Source organism: Chlorocebus sabaeus, chromosome 15, assembly GCF_047675955.1.
Source record: "Chlorocebus sabaeus isolate Y175 chromosome 15, mChlSab1.0.hap1, whole genome shotgun sequence".
NCBI classification, from domain to species: domain Eukaryota; kingdom Metazoa; phylum Chordata; class Mammalia; order Primates; family Cercopithecidae; genus Chlorocebus; species Chlorocebus sabaeus.
The window spans coordinates 89,692,370-89,717,311 of record NC_132918.1 but is presented as its reverse complement, the minus strand read 5'-3'; the positions used below and the strand labels follow the sequence as shown (position 1 = coordinate 89,717,311).

Sequence of the window (24,942 nt, the reverse complement as noted above, 5' to 3'; positions counted from 1 at the left end):
GTGTGCCCACTGAGGGGTAAGGAAGAGAGGACACAGGCCTGGCCACCTGATTAGACCATTGGCTCTCCGAACCCTAGTGTCCTCCAAGAGACAAAGAGGTGGGTGAACCAGTGAGACGTTCTTGCAATTCTAATCATTTGTGCCAAAAATGAAGATAGGCCAAAGCAGGAAAAGTTCCCAAGACAAAAACAAGGACAAAGGAATACATTTTGATCAAGCACCTTCCATGGGCCAAGCACAAAGGAGACTCAGCCCCTGCTTTCCATGAGCTCACAGTCTAGACAGGGTGATGCCAATGGTCAGAAGAGGGGTAGGAATTGCAAAGACCCATAATTTGGGAAATGAGGAGACATTAGAGAGGCTTTAGAAAGGGGTAGGATTGTTAAAAGACAAAAACATTAAAAATAACTGTATAATAATTTGTTAATGGTTATACAACATGAAAATATGTATATTGCAACATCAAAAACATAAAATGGGAGGAGGACCAAAAGTAGTATTTTTGTACATCATAAAAATTAAGTTGTTACCAGCTTAAAATAGACTGCTATAACCATAAGATGTTTTAGGTAAGCCTCATGGTAACCACAAAGCAAAAACCTACACTAAATACACAAAACAGAAAGAGAAATCAATGCCACTATAGAAATCATCAAATCCCAAAGGAAGAGAGCAACAGAAGAAGAAAGGAACAAAGGATCTACAAATTAGAAAACAACTACCAAAATAGCAACAATAATTCTTACAAATCAATAATCACTTTAAATGTAAATGGATTAAATTTTCCAATCAAAAGACACAGTGGCCAATTGGATTAATAACAAGGCCCAGCTATATGTATATAGCTGGATTTGATGATTTCTATAGTGTTATGGTTATAATATTCTAGAAAAGAAAAGCAGCTTTTGTAAGGCCAGAGCTCTCACAGACAATGACACCTCTGGTAGATCTGGGCAAAGTAAATCGAAAACCTTCTGGAAAGGGTTCACCATTCTAGATGCCATTAAGAACATTGGTGATTCACGGGAGGAGGCTGAAATACTAACATTAACAGGAGTTTTAAAGAAGTTGGTTCCAACCTTCATGGATGACTTTGAGGGCTTCAAGACTTGGGTAGAGGAAGTCCTGCAGATGAGGTACAAATAAATAGCAAGATAACTATAATTATTATAGAAGTGAAGCTCAAAGATGTGACTAAATTGCTGTAATCTCATGACCAAACTTGAATGGATGAGGAGTTGCTTCTTATGGATGAGCAAATAAATGGTTTCTTTTTTGTTTTTTCCTTTTCTTTGTTTTTATTTTTATTTTTATTTTTTATCTTTTATTTTTTGAGATGGAGTCTCGCTCTGTTTCCAGGCTGGAGTGCAGTGGCGTGATCTCGGCTCACTGCAATCTCCACTTCCCGGGTTCAAGTGATTCCCCTGCCTCAGCCTCCTGAGTAGCTGGGACACTACAGGCACGCACCAACACACCTGGTTACGTTTTTGTATTTTAGTAGACACAGGGTTTCATCATGTTGGCCAGGATGGTCCCGATCTCCTGACCTCATGATTCGCCCACCTCGGCCTTCCAAACTGTTGGGACTACAGGCGTGAGCCACTGTGCCCAGCCAAGAAATGGTTTCTTGAGATACAACCTACTCCTGCTAAAGATGCTGTGAGCATTGTTGAAATGACAACAAACAATTTAGAATATTACATAAACTTAGCTGATAAAGCAGTGATAGTGTTTGAGAGGACTGACTCAATTTTGAAAGAAGTTCTAATGTGGGTAAAATGCTACCAATAGCATCACATGCTATAGAGAAATCTTTCATAAAAGGAAGAGTCAATATCAATGTTGCAAACTTCAATGTTATCTTATTTTAAGAAATTGCCACAGACATCTCAACTTCAGCAACTGTCACCTTGATCAGTCAGCAGCCATCAACATCAAGGCAAGAACCCCCACCAGCAAAAAGATTATAACTTGCTGACGGTTCAGATGATCACTATCATTTTTTTAGCAATAAAGGATTTTAAAATTAGTAATGTACATTTTTTAAAGATGTATTGCTATTGCACACATAATAAACTACAGCATAGTGTAAATATAACTTTTTATATGCACTGGAAAACTGAAAAATTCATGACTTGCTTTATTGTGATATTTGTTTTATTACAGTGATCAGAACTGAACCCAAATATCTCCAAGGTATGCCTGGATGTCAGTTAGGTCCATCTGGTCTATAGTGCTGTTCAAGTCCAATGTTTCCTTATTGATTTCATGTCTGGATGATCTATCCATTGTTGAAAGTGTGATGCTGAAGTACCCTACAATTACTGTATTGCTGTCTATTTCTCCCTTCAGATCTGTTAATATTTACTTTTTATATTTGAGTGCTCTGATGTTGGGCATATATATATATTTGCAATGTTACAGCTTCTTGATGAATTAAAGCCTTTATCATTATATAATCATGTTGTTTCTTGTGACAGTTTTTGACATAAAGTCTGTTTTTTCTGGTAACAGTACAGCTACTACTGCTCTCTTTTTGTTTCCATTTGCATGGAATATCTTTTTTATCCCTTCTCTTTCAGCGGTGGCTCCTGCCTGTAATCCCAGCACTTTGGGAGGCCGAGGCAGGCAAATCACGAGGTCAGGAGTTCAAGACCAGCCTGGCCAACATGGTGAAACCCCGTCTCTGCTAAAAATACAAAAATTAGCCGGGCATGGTGGCATATGCCTGTAATCCCAGCTACTCAGGAGGCTGAGGCAGAAGAATTGCTTGAACCCAGGAGGGGGAGGTTGCAGTGAGCCGAGATCATGCCACTACACTCCAGCCTGGGCGACAGTGCGAGACTCTGTCTCAAGTAAATACATAAATAAATAGCAGATGTCCTCCTGTGGTCCAGTTGAGGGCTTCCTCTCCAACTTCCTCTTCTGCCCAGCCCCTGTACTCCAGCCACACATGGCTTTCCTCTGGGTTCTTAAACATACCAAACTCCTCCCAGGTTCGGAGCCTTTGCACAAGTATTCCCTCTGTCTGGAACATTCTCCCTGAGTCTTTCGCCATTCCCCATTCATGCCAGTTCTACGACTTTAAGCAAGTCCCTTTTCCTCTGGGGACTCGGAATCCTTAGCTAGGCACTGAGGAGGCTGGGCTCTTCGGTCTCCCAGTTCCAACAGTTTGTGGTTTTTCTGTTATTGAGTGTTTCATTTCGGAACTGGCAGTGAAATGGCAAAACTGGAGGTGAGAATAAATACCCCTAAAGAAACAAATTCTCCTGCTCCCTTTGTTGTTGCAACATTTGTACTGGAAAGTGACTTCCAAAGCTACAGGCCAAGGGAATATTTTGTCATTTGCAATTTAATTCTTGGTTCTATTACTTAAACTGGTGACTGAAATTTTCCATTCCCTCTCGAAATCACCAGAAAGTGGGCATACCCCACCTCAGGTGTTCCAAGGGCATGATGTATAGTCTATAGGTTAACAAGTTACATCGGTAGTCTCCTAAAATACATCATTTGCGACTGTTAACTGTATTAAAGAATAAATAAGGACATGTTGGACACATTAACTTTGGGGATCTTTTTATCCTAGGATATATTCTTCCCCATTTAACTTGCATTCCTTCTAATTTCCAAACTTAGATCTCTAGAATGAAAACGTCTAGTCTTCTTTTGCTCAGAATACTAAGTAATAATTATCCCACCTTGTTTCCACAGTAGCAGCCCATGTCTCATATTTGCATACTTTTATTTCTAAACACTAAAATGCAAAAGAGAGAAAACAGAGTAATGCAAAAGAACCAGATGGGAATAGGATTTCAGTCACTCTCTGAACAAGACATTTTCTCTTCCCCATACATGATGTTCCATGTGCCAGAGGGACAGTCTCCTTGTTGGGAATTGATTGTATGTATGTTCACTCTTGCAGAAATTAACCTTCAAGAAGCCTGGCAGACTGCCGGGGACCCTAGGCTCTGGGGATGAGAGTCAGGGTCAGGGGCTTCTTTAGGGACTCAATCCAAGAGCCTGACATTCACAGCAGTTTTCCTGCTTGAAAGATCTCTCTGTGTGAGCTCCCCATGAGAGGCCATGGGAGTGCAGAGCAAGGTGCAGAGATGACAAACTCTTCTAATGAAGTCACTCCGCCAGCACTGCAAGGGCATCTTCTTTGCATTCATGCACATCAAATAGGCTTGCAAATAAAAGCATAGCTCTCCTGGAGCTATAGAGTGGGAGTTCTTTGGGGGCAAAATGTAAACCTAGCACCTGCCATGTAATAACCTGTGCTTCAGAGGATCAGCCCCCAATCTAGATGATCCTCAGGCATTTTAAGATAAGTTCCCTCTAACTGAGCTCATAAAAACTCTTTTAGTTTAATTAATTGGATCCAGGTAACTTGTACATAAAGCCTGAACACACACAAAAAATTAAAATATGCCTAAAGTGGTATTGTCTTTAATCCCTGTTGAGCAGGTTAAAGAAATTCGGACTTTGGGTGTTTTCCTCTCGGAAGTCCCCTCTCACTAGAGAAAGAGCTGTTTTCATTTCTCCTTCTTTCTCTTTCCTTTGCCTATTAAACCTCTGCTCCTAAACTCATGTGTGTCTGTGTCCTAAATGTTCCTGGTGCAAGACAACAAACCCCAGGTGTTTACCACAGACAACAGCTGTTTCATATTGGGGACCTCGTCCGGGATCCCAAGGTTCAACATTCATCGAAACGCAACATCTGGTGGAGGCAAACCAGCGTTAGAACCCGTCAGAATGGCTGACAGCAATCAGACTCCAAACGCTGCTGCAGACAGAACCACGCATGGACACGCCTTTCTTCCAAGGACCCTTAGATCAACCCCAGGAGGAGCCCTAGCTGCTGTTCCACACACAATGCCCCTTTTCAGCAAGAAGTAGCCGGACACCCCCTAACAACAGTTTATCCAACACCCCCTAACAACAGTTAGGGTTACCACTCCAGAGGGCGGAATGATACAGGAGTTAAGAAGAAATTACTTAGGCAGATAGTGAGGGTATAGAAGTCTTCGGTAAGATTTTCCTTTGGATGAAAAGCAGCCCCAAATTATTTTTATTTCTGACACAGAGCTGCCTATAAAACCAAGTTGCAGACACAGATGCTGTCAGTTGTGCCAATCACATTCAAGATGGCGGCTCCCTCTTCCCTTCTCTGCCACCACGTGTACAGGAAGGAGCAGACAAGATGGAACTGGTCAAGGGGAAAGTTCATTTGCATAATGAGATTAGGGTGGGGCAGCCAGCCTTCCCTGCACAGTATGTAAACATCACACCTGATGGAACCAATCTGTGAGCCCTATGTAAATCAGACACCACCTCCTCAAGCCAGACGATAAAATCCGGCACATCCCCCACGAGCTTGTCTTTCCTTGCGGAAGTCCTCTCTGGTTCACTAGAGAGAGAGCTGTTTTCCTTTCTCTCTCTTTTTCTTTTGCCTATTAAACCTCCACTCAAAAAAAAAAAAAAAAAAAAAAAAGACAGAAATGTGGACTTTATCATGAAAGTGGTGATAGCCATTTGGATTTTAACCAGAGGAATGACTGAATTCCTACCATACGCTAGGGGAAACCCAAAATAGTGTCTCCTCCAAAAAGGATGCAAATCTCTGTTGCAAACATTTCTACAGGATCATTGTGGGTAGGGGGTAACCATAAATCTACAATATTGCAAGGCCTTCACCTACTCTTCTCTCCACACACACCACTCACTCACCCATCTTAATCCCTCACGTCTGACAGTAGCCACATAGCTTTTACACTATGGGCACTCAGACGCAGATAAGTTAAGTCACTACCCCAAGTCATGCAGTTAATTACTGCCTAAACCAGGACTGTACGGTCTGTGTAACCCAGCCGCTACCTGGGGTAACCTCATTACCAAGCTGACTGATGTCTATGTCCCTTGTGATAAAGTGACACGTTCCAAGTGACAGGCAGCACAAAACAATTTTAAAAACAAAAACACCAAACCCTCAGGTGTTTGTTTCCAGGCTTACTGTCTTTAAACATGACTTTTGAAAATGGTTTGCTTGCTTTTTTTTTTAATTTTCATACCTCTACCATTTCATTTCAGATGCTGGCAAGAATCAGAGGGCATTTGTAAAGCTGAGAAGTTCTTGGCTGTGTGTAATGGACCACCTTGAAACAAAAAACCCCCTGCAGTCTCAATCCCTCTCCCTCTACTTCCCCCTACTCCTCGCCCCTCTCCCCCACCCCACCCCCACCCCATACAGGAGATCCAGAGACCATTCACATAGCTGTGGGAGTTTGGAAGGGAAAAGAGATACGTCAGCTAACTTTTAGGTGCCTTTCACATTTCCCTCTCAATAAATCTAAGTAAAGAAGCTGTCCTTGTAGGCTCACAGCCCACAGGGTGACCTGCTAATGCAGCCAGTCTCACAGACGCTCTTTGGTTAATGCAAAGTGCAAAGACTGGACTTAACAGATACTTTGTGTTCCCACAGAGATGGATCACTTGGTGATACACTGACTTTCCATTTGTAAAGTAGAGGAGAGCAACACTTAACACCTTAGTGGAAGGAAGGTATCAATTAGTAAACAAGCATTTTTGGTGCACCTACCACGTGCTTAGCCTTGTGCACCGGGACAACCAATATGAATAAAGAGAGGAGGGCTGCTGTACAGGCTCTTGGTCAAGCCGCAGCCCATTCACTCACTGTGTGCCCTTGGGCAAGTTGTTTCATCCTTGTAGGTATTGTTTCCTCATCTGTAAAAGAAGGACAATAATATTACCTACTTTAAAGCATTGCTGGGGGAACGGACTGAGAGAATTCATTTAAGAGTGATTTGGGGACTGAGATAATTCATTTAAGAGCAATTTGGGGCTGGGTGTGGTTGCTCACACCTGTAATCCCAGCACTTTGGGAGGCCAAAGTGGGCATCTCACCTGAGTTCAGGACCAGCTCAGCAAACATGGCAAAGCCCCGTCTCTAATAAAAATACAGAAATTATCTGGGCATGATGGTGCGCACCTACAATCCCAGCTACTCGGAGGCTAAGCAGGATGAGCAGGTGAATCACTTGAATTCAGGAGGTGGAGGTTGCAGTGAGCTGGGATCACAGCCACTGTTTTGGGAAGCCAAGGCAGGCAGACCACTTGAGCCCAGGAGTTCAAGACCAGCCTGGGCAACATGGTGAAATCCCATCTCTCTACACACACACACACACACACACACACATTATCCGGGTGTGGTGGCACATGCCTGTAGTCCCAATTACTTGGGAGGGTAAGGTGGGAGGATCACTTAAGCCTGGAAGGCTGAGCTTGCAGTAAGCTGAGAGATTGCAAGATCCTGCCACTGCACTTCAACCTGGGTAATACAGCAAGACCTTGTCTCATAAAAAGCAAAAAAAAAAAAAAAAAGAGTGATTCATCAGTATATGACACAACATAAGTATTACAGAATTAAGTATATAATATACAATTAAGTATATATTGTCAGGAATTACAAGTAATATCTGATACACGTCAATGATTGTCATTTATCTTTTTCTCAGTTTTTTTTTTTAACTCTCATCAAGGATATGGGACAGGGAGGTAAGGTAGCTCTCTATAGAGATTCTCTGAATAATGTGGTTCATGTCGTAGCTCCTCAGATATGGGTGCAATTAGTTTCTGATCACAGCCTCACTGTCCTAAAGGCTTCTGGGGAGAGTTTTTGGGGGCAGATGTTCACAATTTCTGTAGTTTTAGAATAGAAACTGCTATCAATGCAGTGGCTGTAAGCCCGCTTTCTAAATCAGTCCTCACAGAGAAACCTGCAGGTTTATTAAGGGCTTGCCATGTTGAATTGCCTGCTTTTTGTCGCATGGAAAGCTGGGAGTCTCCATTCTTTGGAGGAACCCCAGGGCCTGAGGGGGAGAAAGCTTCTCCTGGGGCCGAAGCAGCCAGGGTCTGATAAAAAGGAGTTCACTCCTCCATCCCCCAAGTAGTCATAAGCAGAGTTCAGATCCAGCTCTGCCACTTCCTAAGGAAACTGGAAAACCTGAACAAGCTAATCATCCCCTCTAACTTATTTTCCCATCTGAAAAATGGGCTTGGTATGACCTGTCTTGAAGGGTGGTTGTAAGAACCAGAGATCATCTATAACGTAAATATATGACACATGTAAACATATGACACAATATGCTTGGCACACTGCACACACTTAATAAACAATGACATTTGGTATCCAGATTGGAATGGTGTGTGATCATTCCTAGAGCAGAAAGGAGAGTTTCCTCATGTGAGTACTAGCAGGTCTTGATCTATACTGGCCTGGAAATGAGGAAACCTGGAGGAAATCCCAGCTCTGCCTCTGACTTGTGTGACTTTTCCCAGGTCGCTTTTCCAGCCTGAGTCTCAGAATCTCAACTGCAAATGAAGTGACTGGACAAATGGCACAGAGGCCATAAAGCTCAGAGGCTGTAATGTGTGTGGTTCTGGTGCCTAGAATTCTGTTCCTGAGCTTCTTGAGTCACAGTAACATGGTCAAAAATATGTAGAGCACTTGAACCCAAGACCCAGCAATTTCACGCTCAGATCCTCACCCAGAAAAGTGTTCCCCAGCTCAACAGTGTGTGTAGCAGCATTCATTGCAGTGCTATTGTAAAAAACGAAAGCCAGAAACCACGGAGATGTGAAGCAACATGAGAGAGCATAAACAGATTGTGCTGTATTTGCACAACAGAATACCACACAGCACTGAGCATGAACGAACGATGCTGTACACTACCTAGTGGATGAATCACAGAAACATAACTGTGGATGAAAGAAGATAGACATAAAAGCATACAGCCTGGGCCATGCGCGGTGGCTCACGCCTGTAATCCCAGCACTTTGGGAGGCCGAGGCGGGTGGATCACGAGGTCAAGAGATGGAGACCATCCTGGCTAACATGGTGAAACCCCGTCTCTACTAAAAATACAAAAATTAGCCGGGCGTGGTGGTGTTCACCTGTAGTCCCAGCTACTTGGGAGGCTGAGGCAGGAGAATTGTTTGAACCCAGGAGGCGGAGCTTGCAATGAGCCGAGATCGCACTCCAGTCTGCCTGTTTCATTCCATTTATGTAAAGTTCAAAACCAGACAAAACTAATCCATGATGTTAGAAGTCAAGACGGGAGGTCTCATCGGGGCTGTTTCTGAAGGAGACAAGGGCACTGGTAAGGTGCTGTTTATTGATGTGGGAATAGGCCTCGCACATGTTTCCTTTGAAAACACAGAGTTATACACTTAAAACTGTATGGTTATATATATATATCAATATGTTATAATTTGATTAAAAAGTTTACGTAAAAAGTATACATAGAACCACTTGTGGTTTCCTGGGTACACAATTTTTATTTCCTTCTATGTGCCAGACACTGTCCTGGGGGAGGGGTTGGCTGTGAATACAGACAAATAAGAAGGCAAACATCTGCCCTCAAGGAGATCGCAGCCTGGAGGGAAGGCTAAGGAGGAAATAAAAATGACAAGTGATCGGGTGCCACAATAAACTGCAGATCTGAGCAGATTATGGTGGGAACCCAGAGGAACAGAGGAGGCGACATTAGGTCTTAAAGACTGGGCAGGACAAAGAGAGCAAGAGTGCTCCACACAACCACATGTGTAAATGCAGACTTGAGATGGGGCAGCAGGGGTTAAGAAAGGGCAAGAGTTGAGGGCAGGGAGATAGAACCTGGAGCTGAGGTCCGTAAACTCTGCCATGCAGGGCACCATGCAGAGCCATGGAGGGGTCTTTGGGCAGCTGTGACCTTCCAAAAGAACCCCCATCACATCAACCTACTTACTTTTATCTCCCAGTCTTATACAGAGTCTCCCTCTCCCAGCAAAGGCCACCTCCTCCACTCCTCTGCTCAATCCCATCCCTCTAGCCATGCTCCCCTCTCTCCTGGACCTCTCCACTGCATATAAACACAGGCAATGGTTTCTCCTGTCCCCCACTCACCTAAAAAGCTTTCAGACTCATTTCCCCCACCAGCTACCACTTCACTTCTCGCTCTTTATGGCAAAACTCCTAAAAACGTTAGGAATTCTGGCCCCTTCTAATTTCCATTCTCCCATTCTCCATTACATTCACTTCAACTGCGTTTTCACCCCTGGAACACCACCGAAACAATGGCCTCTGCTTTGCGAAGGTCATTCTTTGCCACTGGCTAACTGCATTTGTCAGTTCTCCAGTGTACACCTTGCTAGACCTATCAGCAGCCCTTGACCTGGTTAATGACTTCCTCCTCCTCTAAGCACTTCTTTTTTTGGGTCTAGGATACCAGGGCTCTCTGCAAGCTTTCCTCCAACCTTTCCTCCTATTCTTTCCCAGTCTTTGCTGGTCCCTCCTCTCTGGATCTCTTTATTTTGAAGTTACCCCAAGGCTCAGTCTTTGGACATCTTCTCTATCCACCCCTGTTATCTCGGGGATCTCATGCAGTTTCATGCTTTTAAATTCCATCTATAAGCTGTAGAATCCCAAATGTCTATATCTGACACACATAACCCCCGATTTTCAGATACATATGTCCACTGCTCGCCTGACATTTCCACTTGGATCTCTAAAGGCATCTCAGACTTTGCGTGTTCAAACCTGAACTCATTGTGGGCACGGTGGCGCATGCCTGTAATCCCAGTATTACCAGGGTGGCAGTCCTTGCTCCCAGAGCTCCCAAGATGGTGGCCGGCCGCTTCCAAAATGGCCGCAGACCACTTCCAAGATGGTGGCAAGCCTCGCCTTCTCTGATCTGGGGTTCTTGGCCTCACGGATTCCAAGGAATGGAATCTTGGGCCATGCGGTGAGTGTTATAGCTCTGTTAGAAGCCGTGGGTCACGGAAGAGAACCGTGGAATCCAGTGACTAGTGTTCAGCTGGATTAGGACGAACCCAGATACTTAGCCCAGCAGGAACAATGGCGAGCCTTTAGCCTGATCAGGAGCGGCAATGGGCGCGCCTCGCTGGATCAGCAGCACAGCAGACACGCTGCCAGATCCAGAGGGATGGAAGTCAGCAGCGGGTCTGCCACCTCGGCAAACAGCAGTGGTGGACAGCCAGCAAAAGCTCAGCTCGAGGAGTAACAAACACGGACCAGAAGAGAGTGCAGTTGCAAGATTTAATAGAGTGAAAACAGAGCTCCCATACAAAGGGAGGGGAACCCCAAGGGGGTTGCCGTTGCTGGCTCAAATGCCTGGGTTTATATCCCGATCATTGTCCCTTGCACGGTGCTCTCAGGCAATAGATGATTGGCTATTTCTTTACCTCCTGTTTTTGCCTAATTAGCATTTTAGTGAGCTCTCTTTACTATCTGATTGGTCAAGTGTGAGCTAAGTTGCAAGCCCTGTGTTTAAAGGTGGATGTAGTCACCTTCCCAGCTAGGCTTAGGGATTCTTAGTCAGCCTAGGAAATCCAGCTAGTCCTGTCTCTCACCAGCAGTTGGGGAGGCTGAGGCGGGTAGATCACCTGAGGTCAGGAGTCCAAGACAAGCCTGGCGAACATGGTGAAACCCTGTCTCTACTAAAAATACAAAAAATCAACCAGGTGTGGTGGTGCATGCCTGTAATCCCAGCTACTTGGGAGGCTGTGGCAGGAGAATCGCTCGAACCTGGGAGGTAGAGGTCTTAGTGAGCCGAGACTGTGCCACTGAACTCCAGCCTGGGCAACAGAGCAAGACTCCGTCTCAAAAAACAAACAAACAAACAAAAAACTGAACTCATGAGCTGTCCCTAAAACTCATTCCTCCCAGTCTTTGTCATCTCAGGAATTGTAACTTCATCCTTCCAGTTCCTCAGGCCAAAGTGGTCACCCTTGACTCCTCTCATCTGTTTCATTCAGTCAATAAATCCTGTGACCTTTACCTTCAAGTTATCGAAAATCTGACCACATCTCCACCTCCAGGGCCACCACCTCATCCAAATCACTGTCAACTCTCACCTGGATTCCTGCAGTAGCCCTTCCAGTGGTCTGTCTGCTTCCACCTTTACCCCCTACTCCCAATGCAGCAGCCAGAGTGACCTTGTTACGAGATGAGCCAGACCAGGCTACTCTGCTCTCAAAACCTTCCGATCTATTTCCCATTTCACTCAGGTCTGACACTGGCTTCCGAGGCCCTCTGTGACCTTGCTCTCATCACCCCTCTCACCTTGGCTTCCCATCTGCCCTTCTCCAAACATACCAACCTCCTGGCTCATCCTCAAGTGGAGACCAGACAGGCTCTGACCTCAGGGCCTTTGCACTCTTCCTCCTTACATCAGCAAGGCTCACTCTCTGAACTCCTTAAAGACTTTACTCAAATGTCCCTTCTCAGCGAGGCCCTCCTTCACCACCCTATTTAAAACCACAGCCACTCTCCCAACAGAACTCCCTAACCCCCTTCCTTGCTTTATGTTTCTCCATAGCACCGCTCACCCTTCTGACATGCTCTCTATTTTACTGCCTTATCTTGTTTACTGTCTGTCTTCCCTCCCTCCACAACAAGATAAGTTCCATGTGGGCAGGAATCCTGACTGTTTGGGCCATTGCTATACCCTCAGGATCTAGAACAGAGTCTGGTGCATACAAAGGAATGGGAGAGGTACAATCAAACCCTGCATTTGGAAAGATCATCTTGTGACTAAGGAGTGGATAAATTAATATGGGAAAGATTGATAGCAGCTAGAAGGCTGTTTCAATGGTATAGATGATATGCAATGAGATTTGAACTAGAAAGTGGGAGTGGGGATTAAGAGAAAAGAGTCAAGAAATATGCAGGAAGCAATTTTTTGGGGGGGGGCGGGGAAGAAGTCTTGCTCTGTTGCCCAGTCTGGAGTGCAGTGGGGCAATCTTGACTGACTGCAACCTCTACCTCCCGGGTTCAAGCGATTCTCCTGCCTCAGCCTCCTGAGTAACTGGGATTACAGGCATCCTCCACCAGCTAATTTCTGTATTTGTAGGAGAAACGGGGTTTCACTATGTTGGCCAGGCTAGTCTCGAACTCCTGACCTCAGGTGATCCACCCACCTCGGCCTCCCAAAGTGCTGGGATTACAGGCATGAGCCACCGCACCCAGCCGCAAATGTAAGTTATGAGTAATAGATTAAAGTGAGGGAGAGGGAAGCATCTAGCATTACTTCTGAATTTCTGGCTTAGAGGCCTGAGGGAATGATAGAGCCACCATTAACTGGAATTGGGAAGAGATAAGGGAAGAAGGATTAGCCCATGAGTGGGGATAAATGTGGGCTAATTCTATGCCTCTATCACCCAAATCACATGCACACGTGCATGCACATGCACACACACACACCCACGTGCAAACACACACCCACACACATCCATATAATGCACATTAAAATAAATGACCAGTCCCAAAATCTATGTCCCACCTGCCTAAGGCTCCAACCCCAGCAGAGCCATTCCACAGACATCTGAATCCAAAATTCCCTCATTCAGTACTTGCCTATGCAAATTAGAGCTTCATTTCAAAGTAACTGCCACACCCTCCAGATGGCCAGATTCTCTATTACTTTTTCTTTAAAGTAACAGCCTATTCAAACCTGGTTTATTCAGCATCGCTTTGCCAGGCCTTTGCATTCTGCGTGAACAAAGGTTTATGACATTTCCACAGCCCTCTCTGAATTACTCACCAGCCTATTCAGCTCAGCAAACATTTGCTTGTTTCATATGGACTTTAGGCCACTCGACTGTACAGGGTTCAGCTTTGTTCATGACACACAATGAACTTTCCAATCACTCAGTCTCATGATGCCTTGGGACTCCTAAATATCGAAGTCAGGGATTTGTGACCTGTGGTACTTATGGTTTTTAATGGGTGATGATAATGATTGTATATAATTGTGCTTATTCCTAGAGGCTTTTCACAAAGTTATGGTAATTTATTTGGGGACGATGGCTATTGGTCATGAATTAAATTAGATTTCTTAGTATGAAGGCAAGGTGGCCACATGTGGTCTTGACGGTGGTGGCCCACGGCACAAGGGCCCATGTCACGGGGTGAGTGGGAAATGAAAACCAACCCAGGTCTGCTTGCCAAGCTATGCTCCCATGGGGCTATCACCTAGAAGAGGTCTGTTTTTCAAATTCCCACAAAGGTGTGGTGTGTGCTGCTGCTGACCGTGCATCATGCTGCTGAGCGGTGGGATATAAGAGGGGATGGAACAGGCGTGTCATGCGCAGCTTTCCAAGGGCCAATGAGCACAAGCCTGGACATGGATGATGGACATTGACCATTATTCTTTGAAACAGCTTGGCTTCTCGTGCCATGTTCTTAAACACCTCACAAACAGCAAAATTCTTCATGATGAATGAATAAAAATAGAATAAATGGCCATAGAGAGTGATTGTACTAAATTCTTCACCTTCTTTGGGAACCTTTCAATTGGGGCTTTTAGCCATGGGTCACCTGGCTTTGTACCACACACTGAATTTCTTGGTGCACATAGTTGTTTAGAAAATAAGTGGCACTTCCTTTGACTAGGACAAGGCCAATTGGCCAACCAAGAGCTCTTGTCTTCCAACAAAAGGATCTAAGAAGATCATCATAACTAACTGGCGTTCTTGCTTCCATTCTCTCCTCCATGTGCTCGGAGACACTGTTGATCAGTCTTAGTACCCTCTCCCTTTAAACGTGGATTTGGCCTCAGGACTATCTTCAACCCAGGAGCCCAAGTGGTCGCTACCATCAGCTTTGGCAAACACTTTTAACCCTAATTGACTTCCCTTGTCTGGTCCTTACCAAGTATTTGGAGTTGAACATACATACTCAGAAACAAAAAAGATATGCTAGCAGTGATACTATATCACGAAGATTAAGCTCAAAACACAGCCACCTGCTTCAGCGTGGTAGATGTTTCCACTCCACACTCATCCCTTCCTTAACCTATGTCCACATAGCACCTAATAGTTCAGGCAAGAATAGGCAATTCCCACTTTCTTACCAATGGATATTCCTGAAAACCACATAATAAGTGGATTGTATTTTCTTTTCTTTTCTTTTGTTTTTTTTGAGACGGAGTCTCCCTCTATTGCCCAGGCTGGAGCGCAGTGGCACAATCTCTGCTCACTGCAACCTCCGCCTCCTGGGTTCAAACGATCCTCCTGCCTCAGCCTTCCAAGTACCTGGGACTGCAGGTGCATGCTACCATGCCTCGTTAGTTTTGGTTTTGTTTATTTTGTTTTGTTTTGTTTTTTGTATTTTTAGTAGAAACGGGGTTTCACCATATTGGCCAGGGTAGTCTGGAACTCCTGACCTCGTGATCTGCCCACCTCAGCCTCCCAAAGTGCTGGGATTACAGGCTGTATTTTCTTGTAATAACAATAAGATAACTGGATGTTTTGTTTCTGATTAAGAAGTTGGCAGCAAATAAATCACAAAGGTGGTCAGCAGTATGTCACACCAGCACAGTTATCTGCTGACAGCCCCTTAGCGTTAAAATGTGAAACGTTAAAGTACCTTCAACTGGCCTAATCCATATAGACAGTGGCCTGCACTATCTATGTGGCTTAGTCAGTGTAGTGCTCACGTGCCACGTAAGAGTGCCCAACTCTCCCGAATCACCAGTTTAGCCCATCTACAACGAATCCAGGAACTTCAGTAAATGGTCATTAACTATTTAATTTAAAAGAATTCGATTTGCCTTCTTAGGAATTAAGAAAGCTTTGGGGGATACTTTAGATGATCCAGGCTTCTTTGGAGAAGAAAAGAGGTTGCCAAGAAATATCTGAACTATGGCTTTCTCTGTGACTTAAAGAGACAACATTGGCCGATGTTTCTTGAAGACTGCTCTGTGCCAGGCATTGTGTCGAGGGCTCCAACAAAGAAAACCATCCAAACTCACTCCACGGAACTCAGTGCCACATTTGGTGGGACCGTGCTTTCCAAAACAGCTGCTGCATTGTTTAAATACTGGAGGAGCTCACTACAGAGTTTAACTGCATCTTGAATGTCGCCTTTTGTTTATATTTTTCTCTCTCTTTGATATATATTTTAATGTCTTTACTAATTTTCCTTAATTACTTTAGACATTTGAAATATTCTTTCCAAGGACCTGGAATCTAGAGGTACTTCTGTCAGTGCTTCTCAGTCCTGATTGTACATTAGAGTCACCTAGGGGTGCTTCAAAGCTCCTGATGCCAGGTGGCACTCCACACTATTTAAATCGGTGCCTTGGGGGTGGGACCCAGACATTGGTGATTTTTAAAGCTCCCCAGGTACTTCCAATGTGCCAGGTTGAACACCACTGCCACTCTTTTCCCTAAGCAGAGGCCGCTTCCAACGTGCCAGGTTGAACACCACTGCCACTCTCTTCCCTAAGCAGAGGCCGCTTCCAACGTGCCAGGTTGAACACCACTGCCACTCTCTTCCCTAAGCAGAGGCAGGCACATCCCTCCTGGCTGCTCAGTAAACGCTTGTCATGCCAGAAGCAAAGCTCTCAGTGCTATTCTATTGAGTCAGCTCAGATCTCTAGGAAGAGCAGCGTTTTTCCCAACTAAAAGTGATTCTAGTTCCCAGATCAGCTAATATGGAAATCAGGTAACAAAAGAAAAGCCTTCGTGGATGTTGCCTATTCTTGACTTCCAAAAGCCGCCACTCCGTTTGGGCTCTGTTTTCTCAGCACTTGATGAAATGTGAGACTGCCTGGACAACAAGCACATCACCCACATCAAGACCTCACTCTCAAGGTCTCAGAAAGAAAGTCTGGGATAAGTGTGAGTCCAGATTCCACTCCAGATTCCCTTATGTGTTAGTTTCTAGGGCTGCTATAACAAAGTACCACAAACTTGGTGCCTGAAAACAACAGAAATCTGTTCATTTCCGAAATCTATTCGGTTCTGGAGGCTGGAAGTCCAAAATCAAGGTGTCGGCAGGGCCATGCCACCTCTGAAGGCTCTAGGGGAGAATCCTTTCCCTGGCTCTTCCCAGCTTCTGGTGGTGGCCATGGATCCTTGTCTCTCCTGGGCTCCTTGTCTCTCCTGGGCTTTCAGCTGCATCACTCCAGTCTCTGCCTGTGTTGTCACATGGCCTTTTTCCCTGTGTCTCTGTGTCTCTCTCTCCTTATGAGGACACCAAGCTTTGCATTTAGGGTCTACCCTAATCCTATATCACCTCATCTTCACTTGATTGCATATGTAAAGGCCCTATTTCCAAGGAAGGTCACATTCACAGCTTCCAGGAGGATATGGATCTTGTGGGGATATATTCAACCCAGTACACCTCATAAACCACCTGCAGGGATTCTTAACCTCCATCCCTGGGAGGCAGATAATGGAGACATTTATACCTGTCTATCTGCTAATCTATTTAGATACGTAATCCTTGTCTAGAATACCAGAAAGAAAGCCACCTGCCCATAGTCAAAAGAAAATGACATAGCTAATTAGGTTGTCTTTTTTAATGTTTTTAAGACCAAGAGAGATGAAAAAGACCCTATGCTTGTGGGGTTGTTGTGTTTTTTTCAGACTTTATTCCACATTTTTAACATTAAGCTCATTTTATGCCTGTTTAGAAACAGCAAACATAGTATTTAAAGTGTAATCAGCCAGACAGGGTGGCTCACACCTGTAATCCCAGCACTTTGAGAGGCCAAGGCAGGCGGATCCACTTGAGGCCAGGGGTTCAAGACTAGACTAGACAACATGGTGAAACATTGTCTCTACTACAACTACGAAAATCAGCTGGGGATGGTAGTGCGCACCTGTGGTCCCAGCTACTCGGAAGGCTGAGGCAGGAGAATCACTGGAACCCGGGAGGCAGAGGTTGCAGTGAGCTGAGATTGCACCACTGCACTCCAGCCTGGGAGATAGAGCAAGACTCCATCTCTAAATAAATAAATAAATGTAATCAACTAATATTTTTCTCCTAAAGAAGCTTGATAGATTATCACACACACACACACACACACACACACAGAACTGAAAATTCCTTCTTTTATTTTTCCAATTTAGCATTGTAACTTAACATTTGTAACTATTAATTTAGATGGTCCCAGGAAGCACAAAAAGGAGCCCAGGCTGATGGTCCAATTCTGTAGGAATTCCTACGAGATGATCATTTAACACCAGTCACTCTCACTTCTTCACAACTTTCTTGTACAAAATCCGAGACAGGTTTTAGGCAGGTCTATTGCTTGTGTTACTCTTCAGACCCAGGCCCTAGGTGTATTTGCAAAATTAAGCCATGCTAGGCTTTGAGGAATAAGAAGAGGCATTTTTTTAAACTTCCCGAGTCCCTGGGGTCCCTGGGCTGACCTAGAGGTTTGGGTTGGGAAATTCACTATTCCCATTTCCATTTTTTCCTGTCATTTAAGCTGTTTCCTTGGAGATGTCACAGCCCATCCGTGCTTCCTTCTGTGAAATGAGGCCTGTAACTATTGGCTGTGTACCATTAGGGGAGCTAGAGGAGCAGCCAGGAGATGTGAACTCATTCTCACCCTCAAGTTACACTGACTCTGCGCCTAGAAACGCAGCAGGCAGCAGTAGCAGATCAGGCATGGAAGGCAACGAGGAGCTGAAAACAAAGATGTCCCTCTGGAGTTGGACTGCCTAGGTTCAAATCTTAGATTCATTCCGGAGAGACAAGATAGTAACTTCTCTAAGCTGTTTGCTCATCTGTAAAATGAGGTTAACAGTGCCTGCCGCTTAGAGTTACACAGAAGTATTGCGATAGTGAAAGTCGCAAGTGCCTGGCACATAGTAGGCATTTGGTAAGGCTAGGCCTCATTAACAGGAGTTCCAACTCTGCTGAATGTTCATGGTTGCCTGGATCAGACTCTTCAGAAGCCATGTTCAGGCTTAATGGGAAGGAATGTCCTGATAGATTACTGATTATCTGCCCTGGGTGGTTTTACTGCAGTCACATATTTGCCATTTCTGCAGGCACTATATTGAATCATATTTTTCTTCCCAAGACCCCCTTCCAAGCCCCTTGGATGGTAGACACACCTTTGCATGGTAGACATGCCTGACAGCAATAACTTCTTAAGCATACACAGAGAATGGCTCTGTATGGCAGACACACTTAAATATATATTCAGAGTTCTGAGTGTGGCCAACCCAGAGAGTCATTCCTTACCTATGAGGAACGTCTGAGCCCCCGGCCGTCCAGTGGAATGTGGACCACACAGGGGACCGAAGCTCTTTGTTTTGGGTTAAGTGGAGGTTGCCAGGTGGAGGTCAGTAGGGGGAGCATATGAGGTGAAAATGTTGCGTAAACTGCCTGCTTCCTGGAGGCAGTGGCCGTTCTGTTCAGCCTGCCGCCACTGCACCACCCCTGTGTGTAATTCCCCCTGGTAATGTCTCATTCGCTGGTGCTGGGTCTCTTTTTTGACTTGTCAAGCCTGGTGCTGTCCCTGTTGATGTTAACAGGGGTCCAGTATAACAGTATCCCCTTTTGTAAATCCTTGCTCTGAAACTCACCACATCGATGTGCCACCCTGAAGCGAAAACCTAGAGGGTCCAAAGCTGAACAACTGGAGGCAGGATGCTAGAGAGGAGAGAGCCACAGCCAGTCCCAGCTTCTCTGACAATGCGGTCATAACCCTGAGCAGAAGCCAGCCCCTCTCTGACCCTCAGCTCCCTTATCCTTAGAACAGCAGTGATCACCTCAGCTATGGGGTTCTGAAGCTCACATGGTGTAAGACATCAGAACACGCTATATAAAAAGTTGTTTCGCAGGAGTAGGGAAGCAAAGAATGAAATTGTACCAACCTAGCAAAAGTCTAACCAAATATCAAAATATATGTGGTCAGTTATACTCAATTTGTCAGTATCTTCCCCAAATTTCAGCCAAACTTCCTTCGTACTTCTGTTTCCCCTCTCTGTCTAAGATGCCTCTACTCCCATCCTGGGATGAGTATTCAACTGGAAATGAGCCTCTGCTTTACCTTTTATGACCAGTTCTTAGCCAGAGGCTTGTGGAAACTTCCAGGGTGTCACCACCTTATTTAACTAGAAGTGAGACTTTAGCCATGCTGCTCATTGAAAGCTAAATGCTGTTGAAATAAGTGCGGCTCCAGACCCAACCTCCTAACCTAAGCCTCTAGACCAGTGTGAACCAAAGCCAAGAATTCCAAGCACTGCCCTTCCCACCACACCATTTTCAATTGCTGTGACCACAGTTGTATGACTTGGGGTAAGTCTCTTCCACTGTCTAGGCCCCAGATCCTCCATTAGCCTGGAGCCTGTACCTGGAATAGGGAGAAGCAGCCCAAGAGAGTCTGAGCCTCAGAGGATTGCTACGTCATGTACAGCTGGGGCAAAGAGGAGGACATAGCTAAGGTGGAAGATTCCAGAAGGACCCTCAAGCCTACAGTGCCTGCAAGGGCCACAGGCCAGGGGCCACTCAAAATCTTTAGCCACACTCAGCATCAATGTCTTAGGAGACACAAGCCCAAAATAAATGGAAATATCCCTTAAATACAAATTCTTCACAGTCTAAGATGATGGCTTTATGTAGCTGGGTTTAATTTGGGCTGTTTATTTCAGATCTGTGGTAAGAGTGAGCTCTATAGACAGGAGGGCAGCTACGCCCCAGGGAAAGCAGATCAGAAAGACACATCGGCCCTGGGAGGAAAAGCCAGTTCACCCTTTGAGACAGTCTGGAGGTTATTTCTGTTCTGCCTACCACACAAGTTATACAAGGTAAAATTAGGGAAGAACTTTATGAAGAATGTGCAAATTATTAAATGTTTTCTTTTTAAACATTTTCTCTTATTTTTTAATAGGGACAGGTCTCATTATGTTAGCCAGGCTGGTCTTGAACTCCTGGCCTTAAGCAATCCTCCTGTCTGAGCTCTCAAAGTGCTGGGATTACAGGCGTGAGCCACCTCACCAGGTGGTGGCTTGGGAAAGCATTTGAGAAACGGAAACAAAGAAGGTATGATAGCTCCTTCCCATTGTTAGGATGGTGGGGGGAAGCTCCCCAAGAGGGAGGAGCCCAAGAGGAAACTGTGCTGTTTACAGATCAGAGTCTTAGTATAGACAGTAGGCTCACCTAATGCAATAGAAGGTAAAGAAAATACTATGCCTAGACCACCCCAGGCAGATTGAATGAATCACATTTCCTGACTCTGCGGCTTGGAGAAGAGGTGGTGGTGGTGGTGGTAGTGGTGTTTTAAGCTCCTAGGAGATTCTGAGATTCTGCAAGGTTGAGAACCACTCTTGGAGAATCTTATCCAGAGCTGGAGGCTGGTATTCAGGCTTTTCTGCAGGAATCTGAGAGAGGTAACCTGGAAAGAAGGGCTGGGAGTGAAGGAAGGAGGAGGGAAGGTAGCTTGGTGAGAAGAAAGAAACAACCAGAATCTGAAAGGCCTGCAACACTGAGTGCCAAATTTGACCCTAGGAAAAGGTAAATCAGTGCTTTATGTCTGTGCTAGGCAAACTCAGTCTGCCAGTTCTCAGGCAGACAGTGCGCTTGGAACCATGACAAATGATACATTATGCAACCATGACATCATACCGACCCGGTGAGGCAGGTATGGATGCCCCATTTACCAGAGGAAGAGAGGGAGATCTAGAGAGGTGACATGATTTGCCTAAAGTCATCCGGGTACTTGCTGCATGAGCTAAGATTCCAGAGCAGGTCCCCTGGCTCCAGGACTAGACAGGAGCACTGGTGAGGAGGCTCAGTCTGGATTTTCTTGGAATATTGACATAGACCTGAACTGGCCACATTTTTATTAAGAATAAAAAGGACAAGACAGGCAGATTACTAAGTGCATATGACCAGGACAGTGGAGACTTCCATGAACTCTCTGAGCACTTAGTAAAACCTGAGGAAGGTAAAATAAAATCAGGATATCCAGGCCCCAAAGCTTCCTCCATCCCTTCATGGGAGGTGAGCAAGAACTTGTGATGTTCTTCCATCAGCCCTGGAGCACAAAGGCTGGAGCCAACCCAGGAGGTACTTAGGGCAGGCAGCACACCTTGGAACAACGTGGTCCAGCACCAAAGCCTTGCTGCTGAGACTTTCAATTCCCAGCAGCCCGCAGGTCTGAGAAGTACAGCCAGAAAAGGAAGGGAAAGAGGCAGCACATGTTGTGGTTAGCAGGGCTGGGCACGCGCACCCCACAGGTCAGCTCTGGTGCCCAGGTCTCCTCCACGCCCTGTGTCACCACGTCCAGACTCACACCAGGAGGGCCCACCAGCCCACTCCTCCCCTGCGTCTTCTCCACCTGTCGCATGCACTTTCTGACTTGGTGCCCTACTTTCTATTTTTTAACTTTATTTATTTTTTATTATGGAATATTCGAAGAACGCAGAGTCTAGAGAATTACATGTATCCACCACCAGACTTTGTCAAGTCTTAACATTCTTTTCCATATTTGCTTCAGATATTTTTTTAAAGATACAAGCCTCACAGATGCCACTGAAGTCTCCATGGACCGCTCCCTCATTTCATTTCCCTCCCTGTGTGCCCCGAGGAGGCAACTGCTCTCGGGAATTCCACGTTTAGTATTCTCACACATGACTTTTTACTTTTACCACATATGTGGACATCCATAAATAATCAATAGTATTTGAGCACATGTTTAACTTAATAGAATCATTGTAATATTCATATAGTATCAACTAATATAATAAATTATAAACTAATATAATATAAACTAATATATTAATAAATTATAACATATTTTATATAACAAATAGATAACATGAAATATAACAGCAAATAAATATTAATATTAATGGAATCAAACTGTTGTTTGCTGTTTTTTTGCTTAATACTTTTGATGTGGGATTCATCCATGCTAATGGGAGTTCATTTATTTTGGTGTCGTTTCCAATTTTTCACTGTTACAAAAAAAACGCCATAATGAATATTCATACCTATGTGTGGGTTTTCCCAGGTGACATATCTAGGAGTGGAATTTCTGGGTTGTGGGGAATGCCTAGCCTCAGCCTTATGACCCATTTTCTTTTCAGTCTCTTTGCCCATTCTTTGCTATCACAGGGATCTTCCCAGATCTAGGATGGAATCAGAAAATGCTACTCACTTCAGAGGTTTTGCCTTGGGCATGTTAAAAATCAATTTTTTTGAGGAAAAAAAAAAACCACAATGTGACCTGTTGAAATGGGAGTTGATAATCACAGGCACTCAACCCATGCACGGGGGCCCACTCTGAGTTGGGCTCTGTGTCTGCTTGCGAGCATGAGCCAGGGACCCTGGCCCAGATCTGCTCAAGGAGCCAAGGAAATCAAACTGCTGAGCCGAAGACTAGGTGTAATCCCCAGGTGACCCACCAGCTTCGTTTTGGGGCCCAATCTAAAATAGGCAACTGCCCTATCTTTTTTCCCCTTTTTAAAATACTTAACGTCATTTTCCCTGATTTTCAAAGTAATATGTTCTCCTTATACAAATTTTAGGGCCGGACACAGTGGCTCACGCCTGTAATCCCACCGCTTTGGGAGGCTGAGGCAGACTGATTGCTTGAGGTCAGGAGTTCGAGACCAGCCTGACCAACATGGTGAAACCCTGTCTCTACTAAAAACACAAAAATTAGCCAGGCAGGGCAGCGAGTGCCTGTAATCCCAGTTACTCTGGAGGCTGAGGCAGGATAATTGCTTGAACCAGGAGGCAGAGGTTGCAGTGAGCCGTGATCGCACCACTGCACTCCAGCCTGGGCAACAGAGTGAGACTCTGTCTCAAAAAAAAAAAAAAAGAAAAATAGAAAGTTTATACAAATATTTTGAAAATTATGTTAATCATCTTAGACAGCACTACTCAGAGACATTCACTATTAACATTTTAGGCTATTTCTTGCCAGTCTTTTTTCTTAGTGTTTTTTCCTTAAATATGTAATCTACTGTATCCTGATATTTTACCCTAATATGTATATATTTTTCCATACTACTAAAAATACTATAAACATAATTTTAATAAACTGGGATCACTCTTTCACTTAGTTTTCTATTATCTACTTATTTCTATATATTGGACATTCAGGTCATTCCTAATTTTTATTTTATTTATTTATTTATTTTTGAGACAGGGTCTCTTTCTGTCACCCAGGCTGGGGTGCAGTGGCACGATCTCCTCTCACTGCAGCCTTGGCCTCCCTGGGCTCAGGTGATCCTCCCACCTCAGCCTCCCCAGTAGCTGGGACTACAGGTGCACACCACCACACCTGGCTGATTTTTGTATTCCTTGTAAACATGGAGTTTTGCGATGTTGCCCAGGCTGGTCTAATTTTTATTTTTACAGTTAAACTGCAGCGAGTATATCTGGGCGTAAATCTCTGATGGCCTGCCAGGTCCCAGAGAGAGGATTCTGGAAGTGTCATTATCAGAAGGGCAAAAGACATTTTTAAAGCTTTTGATACTATTACTAAACATGTGTTCTAGAAAGAGGACCATGTTACAGGCCCATCGACAAAGTGTACAGAATATGCCTTCCCTGTCTCCCTCTACCTGTCAGCCAAATGTGATGTCTCTACACTGGGCCTCAGATGTGGAAAGGGAAGCTTTATATAGCCAGCGTGCCCAGCCACAGAATGTCACGTTTGGTGGAGAAGAATGTCTGGCATCCTCCCAAGCCGTGGGTATTAAGTTGCTTCCTTCCACGAGAACTAACAAGACAGCAAAACGGATGAATCATACCGTGGGAAAGTCAGACTCTAAATCCGGGTCCCTGATAGTGAAGACAGTCTAAATAGGCCACTGGGCTGGGCGCCGTGGCTCACACCTATAATCCTAGCCCTTTGGGAGGCTGAGGTGGGTGGATTGCCTGAGCCCAGGAGTTCCAGACCAGCCTGGACAACATGGTGAAACCCATCACTACTAAAATACAAAGAAAATTGGCTGGGGATGGCAGTGTGCATCTGTAGTCCCAGCTATTCGGGAGGCTGAGGCAGGAGAATTGCTAGAACCTGTCTCAAAAACAAACAAAAAAGACACAAACCCTAAAGAGCTGTTGGTCATGTTTTCTACAGCCCAGAGAAAGCCATTCTG

At 44.8% G+C, this 24,942-nt stretch overlaps 1 protein-coding gene across 7 annotated transcripts in view; it reads right to left on the bottom strand.

The window, feature by feature from the left end:
• FAM43A (family with sequence similarity 43 member A) overlaps nt 1–24,942 on the bottom strand; it is a 197,045-nt gene that overhangs the window by 122,578 nt on the left and 49,525 nt on the right. For 5 of the 7 annotated variants that reach the window (XR_012095625.1, XR_012095627.1, XR_012095624.1 and 2 more), the window contains exon 3: nt 6,599–6,744. The exons of 1 other annotated variant lie outside the window; for it this stretch is intronic. The gene's annotated coding sequence lies outside the window, so the exon portion shown is untranslated. The remainder of the gene's footprint in view (nt 1–6,598; nt 6,745–24,942) is intronic. One more of the 7 variants, XR_012095626.1, reaches the window with a different exon arrangement.